Source organism: Bubalus bubalis, chromosome 11 (assembly GCF_019923935.1).
Source record: "Bubalus bubalis isolate 160015118507 breed Murrah chromosome 11, NDDB_SH_1, whole genome shotgun sequence".
Classification (NCBI taxonomy): domain Eukaryota; kingdom Metazoa; phylum Chordata; class Mammalia; order Artiodactyla; family Bovidae; genus Bubalus; species Bubalus bubalis.
Window position 1 is genome coordinate 85,986,204 of NC_059167.1, and position 8,285 is coordinate 85,994,488.

Here is an 8,285-nt window from a genome sequence, read left to right on the forward strand (position 1 = left end):
GACTTTGCCCTCAGGGTGACGTTGGACAACGTTTGCAGACGTTTCGATTGTCACAGCTGGATTAGGGGTGGGATGGTGCTCTTGGTGTCTAGTAGGCAGAGGCCAGAGATGCTCTAAACATCCTGCAATGTACAGCACAGCACTCCATAAAAGAATCACCTGAGTTAATCTGTCCCAATACATCAGTAGTACCGGGCGGAGAAAACCTGGCTTAAGGCACCTTAATTCACTAACCTTCCCAAGTGTGGCAGATTGCAAACAAATGGCCGCAAATTTCTCCCATCTCTGTGTGTGTGTCTCTTTACCCCATCAAGCAGGGGAATCTATTTCTTTACCCCTGTGGCTTGCTTTGACCAACCAAATACAATGGAAGTGATATTATGGCATCTCTGAGCATAGGTCTCAAGAGATCTTGCAGCTTCCACTGTCACCTGCTTAAAGCTCCAGGCAATCACCTGTGCCAGCCACCACTTCAAGGGCATCTTATATCATCCAGCCCCAGACAGCCGCCAGATGAGTGTGGCTGGGTGAGCAAGGCCAGATGAAACCAGCAGACATCCTGCCCAGAAAAGTCCAGCTCAAATTGCTGACCCTCAGATTAATGAGCAAACAGAAGGGTGGTCGTTTAAAGCCACTAAGTTTTGGGCTTGTTCGTTTGGCAGCAATAGATAACTAATACACTGGGAAGATGCACATTTAAAGGGGGATATCTAGGGACCCCATGCCTTAATGCAAGGGATTAATGGGCACATTTCAGTCAATGGAAGGCAGATTGGGGCAGAAGCAGAATCCTTCTTCCTGTTGATCAAACCCTGCTAGATGAGTGGCCAGAAGGGTGGATCCAATATGCATACAAAACATCTGTGATCTGGTGCTAGTGGCCACAGGTCAGGAAGGGAGCAGTTGGATAATGGAGACTAGATTGATGATAAATAGCTGTGCAGATAGCAAGGACATCAAACCAGTCAATCCTAAAGGAAATCAACCCTGAATATTCACTGGAAGGACTGATGCTGAAACTGAATCTCCAATACTTTGGCCACCTGATGCAAAGAGCTGATTCATTGGAAAAGACTCTGATGCTGGGAAAGATTGAGGGCAGGAGGAGAAGGGGACGGCAGAGGATGAGATGGTTGGGTGGCATCATTGACTCAATAGAAATGAGTTTAAGCAGGCTCTGGGAGATGGTGAAGGACCGAGAAGCCTGGCGTGCTGTAGTGCATGGGGTCGCAAACAGTCCGACATGACTGAGAGACTGAACAACAGCAAGCTGTGTGGTGGGTGCGGCTTTAAAGTGGAACAGTCCTGGACAGGAGCACTGGTTCCACCGCCTGGGAGCTGCCTGACCTTGCCTGGGTCATTCTGCTTCCCCCTCCGAACCTCTGCTTTCTCCTCTGGGAAAGGGATGATCATACCTCTCTCAGGCTTGTTAGGAAGACTAGATCAGATTAGATGAGATAATGTATGTGAAGGGTTTAGCACTAAGCCTGGCACAGAGAAGGTACAATAATGGCTTGTCGGCTGATAGAAACAGACCCTGTTTGGACAGGGTGGGCTGCCAGGGTAGACGGTTCAAAGGCTCTAGCCAGTCCGTGCGTCCTCTTCTGCTGAAGAGGGAAACCGGATTGGGAGCTGTAGGAACTAGGTTGTTGCTGGGTGATTCCAGAATGGGTGTCCCCAGGTGAGAAGAGCAGGTGTAAATCAAACTGGCACTGAGAGCAGAAGGCAGGGAAACAGTCGGTCTTCGTATTATTCCCGTATGAGCCAGCATGTGGTGTGGGTTTTAATTTAAAGCAAGCATTTAGTGAGTTGATAAACAGGAGTGTACCTCCTGCCCTCCCACGCCCTGAGCCCCAGAAGCACAATTATCCTGGAGAGAAGACGAAGCGAACATATGGAAATGAATTCTAATAATGTGGCGAGGGCAGGCGGCACCTGCCTTCCCGGGGCGGCTTTGATGGGGCTCAGGTGGAGATTGTTCACACGCCAGCAGGTAGCAAAGGTCAGCTGAGGCTTTGCTTCCTGCTTCCCTTGGCTAGCTCAGTCCAGCCATGGGATGGAGAAGGGTCGGGGACTTTCTGAAACTGTGTGCTCTGAGGCACACCCTCCTCTGGTGGGTCTCTATGGCGTTGTGTGTGGATGGTCCAGGTGGGTGGGCTGGTTGGGTGTTACTTTTCCTTCTCCCAAAGGCTGACACAGAGTGGACACATAAGAGACCCATTGGTCTAAGGTCTCCAGACCCAAATGGGGAAGTGGTCGTTTGGATTCCAAGTTATGGTTCATGACAATCCATTTCAAACTAGCTGGGCTGACGAAGGGCATCACTGACTTGAGGGACTGACCTGTGGAAGGAACAAGGTAGTGGGCTCCCAGGCACCCGACCACCACCACCAATACAAACTCTACTTGTATCGCATCTCATGTCAGGGTTAGTTTCTCTGCAACACGGAGCATCCTGACTGCCCGTAACTCCCATTCAGAGCTTTCTAGCTTTGTCCCAAGTTGAAAGACCCTTGAGAATGGCTCACTTGGGCCAGCTTGAGTCGCATGTTGGCTTCTGTGGCTGGGTGGGTGCTCTGGAGGGTGGCTGCTGTCACAGCCTCACTGGTGGGTAGGTGAGAGGGAGGGAGCTCCCCAAAGAAGTGAGGATACTGTTGCCAGAAAGAGGGGAATGTCAGGCAGGTAGCACAGTAGTGATGCTACAGCGGGCAGGGGAGTGTCAGTTGCAATGGGGCTTTCTTGAATTATTCCTAGTTTCTTTAAAGCCCAATCAGGAACCATATATTCACAGATGGGCAGGTCATCCACACTGTGGAGAGGTTGCCACACTGGAAGACAGTGTTCCATAGGCCTCCTGTGTATTCAGGCATCTTATAAGCAGAGCCACAGGCAGCTTTTGTTCTCAGAACATGTTTTTTATGGATGCTTTATAGTGCATAGATTTGGAAGAGATACAGTACCATTCTCTGTGTCAAAGGGAGATTTCTTTGCTGTCCAGGATAGTAAAGCTCCATTTAGCACATTTGTATTCCATGCAGCAGAAAAGAGCAAAGGAAAAGGACAAAGTCACCACCTCCCAGCTCTCCTGGAATTCCTACACAACACTCATGGGCCATCACTTAACGCTCGGCCTTGAAAAGTGAAAAGTAAAAGTGTTTGTTAGTCATGTCCGATTCTTTGCAACCCCATGGACTCTAGCCAGCCCAGCTCCTCTGTCCATGGAATTCTCCAGTTAAGAATACTGGAGTGTGGCTCTTCCCTAGGGGATCTTCCCGACCCAGGGATTGAACCCGGGTCTCTGGCATTACAGGCAGATTCTTTACCATCTGAGCTACCAGGGAAGCCCAATGCATGGCCTTACCTAGCTGCAAAGGAGGCTGGGAAATGTCTTAGAGCTGGGTGCAAGGTTGCCCCAGGGATTTGTTACTAAGGAAGCAGGAGAACAGACGTGTTGGGTGACAACTGCCCGTCTGTCCCAATCCCACCTCCTGCCTGCCCTCCCTTGTCTGCTGGTGGGGACAAGAAGGAGTTCCTCATCTGAGTACAGTGCTCACTGGGGAGGGAGGAGATAGTGAAGAGCAGGTTTGGAGAAGGGCATTCTGGATGAAATACCCTCCCCACCACTGCAAGGGATTCATAAGATAGCAGGAGGGATGGATATGTGCATTACCGACCACAAAACATTGTGAAAAGTGTGACCAGAGCTGTGTCGGGGTTGTCCAGCCCAGGGAGCTATGACAGTACTAACAGGGGAGGGGGGCAGCTACATTAACTGGGGATCAGGGAGGGCTTCCTGGAGGAAGTGCTGCTTGATTTGAGTCCGGAAGGATGAGTAGAAGTTCACTAGACATGGGTTGGGGGTAGGGCTGCCAGATTAAAATACAAGATGCACAGTTAAATTTTCATTTTAGATAAACACCTAATCATTTGGGGGTAAGTGCAACCCATATGATATTTGAAACTTATGTGTACTAAAAGATTGGGGCTTCCCTGATAGCTCAGTTGGTAAAGAATCCATCTGCAATACAGGGAGACCCCAGTTTGATTCCTGGGTCGGGAATATTCACTGGAAAAGGGATAAGCTACCCACTCTAGCATTCTTGGGGGTCCCTGGTGGCTCAGCTGGTAAAGAATCTGCCTGCAATGCAAGAGACCTGGGTTCGATCCCTGGGTTGGGAAGATCCCCTGGAGAAGGGAAAGGCTACCCACTCTAGTATTCTGGCCTGGAGAACTCTATACAGTCATGGGGTCACAAAGAGTCGGGGTTGCAAAGAGTCACAACAAAAAGATTATTTGTTGTCTCTCTGAAATTCAAATACATCATTCTACATTTTTATTTGCTGAATCTGGTAACCCTATGTGGGGATGAAGACAGTGTGTGCAATGAGCTGACATAGGAAAGCCCTAGGGTTGGGGAGCTGGGAGCAGCCTGGCAACTGGAATGATCTGATCAGGGAGGTGAGTGAGGGAGTGTGGGGAGCAGGGAGGAGGGGAGTGAGGCTGGAAGAGGAAGCAAGGCAGATAAGTCATTGTCCAGTTAATAGGAATCAGAATTAGCTATTATCTAACATTTACTGGGGCCGATCGCAATGTGCCAAGAACTCCAATACTGACTCCTGTCATCCTATCTCCATCGCCAGGAGGGAGGTGCTTATATTATACCCATTTTGCAGATGAGGCCAAATGACAGCTAGGCAGTGGTAGAGTGGGGATTCAAACTCTGGTGTAAATCCAGCTGTGCCTTGTCTCCTTCGCCAGCTCCCTGTGACCCGGCAGGGTTGGCGGTCACACAGCTGCCAGAACAGGAGAGAGAAAGAGCAGAGACCCAGGCCATTTAAGCTCCTTAAAAATGTGGCCCTTGGACTCTCAAAGAACAGCGAGTCCAGAGCCTCCACACTGGGCACTCGGCAGCCCTTAGGGTCCTGGCTTCGTGGGGTGGGGCTGGGGAGGGGTGACCTGAAGAGGGTGGGAGAGACACGGAGAGGAGAGACGGGGAGGGCCTCGCAAAGGGGAGGCCTACCGTGGTGGGGCTCCAACTAGAGAAGCGCTTCTGTCTTGGGCCCCTGTGAGAGGCTGTATTTGAGTACAAAACGGCTCAGTGTCTTTGGAAACACACACTCTGCTGGTAGCCCAGCGCCCTTCTTTTCCAGGGAGGAAACGGATTCCCCTGAAGCGGGTGGTGGGGGCTGATTTTGCTGGTGCAGCGGGGTCTCAAGTGCATCTCTGTACAGCGGGACACCACCCTCCCAACCCACCTACTTCTGTACCCCTGGACTCCAGACGGTGAAGGAGCCAGCTGGCACCTCCAGCAGACAAAGGCTCCCGCTCAGCCTGGCTTGCCCGACCCTTCCAGGCGCTGGACTTCGAGGCCCTGATTTGCCGCCTGGTACGTGGGTGGCAGGACCCAAGGGTTTACAGACCTCAGCCAGGGTGGCCCCGGGTGGCTGTGTCAGGGCCGCGGGGGCCCAGGAGAGCCCCCATCATACCTGCTCCCCCACCCTCTCAGCTGCGGCTGGGCCAGGGCGGCCCATTGTTGTCCACGAAATGTTTAGGAATCAGCCATTTAATGAGAACAAAAGGAATTAATTGGTGGTTTAGGCCTAATGAGACCGCTGTGCAAATTAACAGTCCTCATCAGCAGAAACAAACAGAGCCCTTAAATGAATTGCCGAAGAGCATTAAACTGAATAAGCTTTTGCCGGGATGATAAATAGCAGGTCAGAGGAGACCATCTGGCCCCTTCCCTGCAGCTTCCTTCCAGGGAGGAGGGAGCGAGCGAGGGCGGGGCCCAGCTGGGCCGGAGCCAGGCGCACACTCACGCCCACTGCCTTGAGCGCACACATGGTCACACGCATCCATCCATATCTACTCACACACCCTCAGAGCCACATGCACGCACATTCGCACGCTCACTATCACATCTGTGTGCCTCCACGTGCAGTCACACTCAGACACCTTTGCACATATTCACACATTTGCACTCACACGTATATGGTTGCACGTACACACTAGAGGTGCAGTAGACGGTTGCTGTTCAGTCGCTCAGTTGTGTCCGACTCTGCAACCCCATGCACTGCAGCAGGCCAGGCTCCCCTGTCCTTCACCATCTCCCAGAGTTTGTTCAGATTCACGTCCACTGAGTCGATGATGTCATCCAACATTCTCATCCTCTGTTGCCCCCTTCTCCTCCTGCCCTCAATCTTCCCCAGCATCAGGGTTTTCCCAATGAGTCGGCTCTTAGCATCAGGTGGTACTGGACTAAGGCAACATTTGTCTCTGAGAAAGCAGGACCGACCCTCTGCCTGATCTGTATGTGCCCCGAGGTAGCAGATGCTGAGGGCAGAGGGGCGGAAGCTCCCGCCACCCCGCCCGCCCGCTGGCAGATCACTAACACTGGGCTGGGTGGGAGGATGGAGAGCACCCCCGGCCGCAAGGCAGTGACTCTCTACTCCTCAAAGGGCAGTCCTCCCTTAGGTGGGGCACGTGGATGCCTCCGATGTGCCCTCTGACCCTGCTATCAGACTCCGCCCTCTTTTTACACCGCCTGGTGGTCTAGTGACCTCAGGTGGAACGTACTGGGCGAGGCAGTTACCCAGAGGGTCACAGGCCCTCCAGGAGGTCCTGGTGCATACTAGTTGAATGTCTAAGATTCCTTCTAGAACTGACACTCTAGATGTCTGGCCCTACTTTGTGCACGCGTGCTCAGTCATTCAGTCATGTCCAACACTTTGCGACCCCATAAGCTGTAGTCTGCCAGGCTCCTCTGTCCCTGGGATTCTCCAGGCAAGAATACTCCAGCGGGTGGACGTTAGGGGAAGCACACTGACTGAAACCGCCCACCCTGGCCAGGCACCATAGTAACTATTTGCATGCGTTGTTTACGACCGGAGGTGCTGGTAAGGAACACGGAACTAAGAAGCCACCACCCAGCGGAAGAGTTTGGTAAAGGTCAAAAGGAGACACCACGTGTCAGACCACTTCCCAGAATCCTTCTCACTGGCATCCATCTTGGCTGAGCAATGCGTGCACCACCAGGAAGGACTCTGAGTCAGAATCATCTGTCAGAGACAACCCGGAAACTAATCCCATCACCACAAAACCTGAGATTGGGAGCCACATAGCAGAGCAGTTCTCCCCGGTTCTCTTACCCCACTGCTCTCCACCAGGGTGCCCCTTCACAATAAAATCCCTTGCTTTGTCTGCACATGTGTCTTCTCAGACAATTCATTTCTTAGTGTTAGATAAGAGCCCACTCTTGGGCCCTGGAAGGGGTCACCCTTCCTGCAACATTGTCATTTCCTACTCCAAGGGACCTTCCCAACCCAAGGATCTAACCTGCCTCTCCTGCATGTCGTGCATTGACAGGAGGATTCTTTACCACTGTGCCACTTTAATTTGTATTAAAAATATATATTTTTAGCTTATGTGTTCTTCTCTATTCTTCACTGCACACACAGTGACTGCTTTTGTTCATCATTGAACACTCCATCTAACCAGTGTCTGGCACACTGGAGGAGCTTAATGCATATTTGTTGTCTGAATGAGTAAACCAAATTCGTTCAAAAAAGTATGTGATAATCCATCCACGCTAGGGCTCTGGTAAAGTTTGATGGAAATCCCAGTGTTGCATTCCATGCACGGAAGGCCGACTTTAGGCCCTAAAGATGTCTTGTGTCCCCCGCTGGGGGATCAGCTCCTTAAGTGAGTTGTCTGGATGTCATTTGAGTCTCCCACAGGGGTGCTCTGCTCTTTCCGCCACACCCAGCCACTCCAGGCTATGAGAGTCACCTTGCTGAGTCACAGAAACCTCTGCTGGCCCCTCAGTGCCTGCCCGGTATACAGTGAGCACTCAGTACTTCCTAATGAGATAATTAATCTATCCTTCCACTCAGTCATTCATTTGCAAGCATTCTTCAGAGTCCAGCACTGTGCTAGGTATTGTATAACACAGGAATGAGTTGAATTGGCCAAGTGTTTTACTCTCAAGCAGTTTATATGTGTTGAGAGAGATAGGAGACAAGAAATTTGGGTTAAGCACATGGAGAAGTTAGGTTCAGAGCTAAAAGAAACAATGGAAAAACCCGTTTTAGGGAGGTGGTCAGGGAAGGCCCGCCTGTGGAGGTGATGTCTAAGTGCTACCTGAAGAATGAATGAGAAATCTGACACACAGACTGTGGGCAGAAGAGGATTCCTGGAAGAGTAGACAGCATCAGCATGTGCAAGGGTCCTGGGGTTTGTGTCTGGCTGGAGCAGACAGCGTGTATGAGAATCCTGAGGTTTACATG

At 51.3% G+C, this 8,285-nt stretch overlaps 1 long non-coding RNA gene across 1 annotated transcript; it reads left to right on the plus strand.

Moving 5' to 3' along the window:
- Positions 1 to 1,954: 1,954 nt before the first annotated feature.
- LOC123328302 lies at positions 1,955 to 7,204 on the plus strand. Its single transcript, XR_006543145.2, has 3 exons — positions 1,955 to 2,113; positions 5,232 to 5,386; positions 6,891 to 7,204. It is a non-coding gene; the product is annotated as an uncharacterized LOC123328302 (long non-coding RNA).
- The last annotated feature ends 1,081 nt before the right edge of the window (positions 7,205 to 8,285 follow it).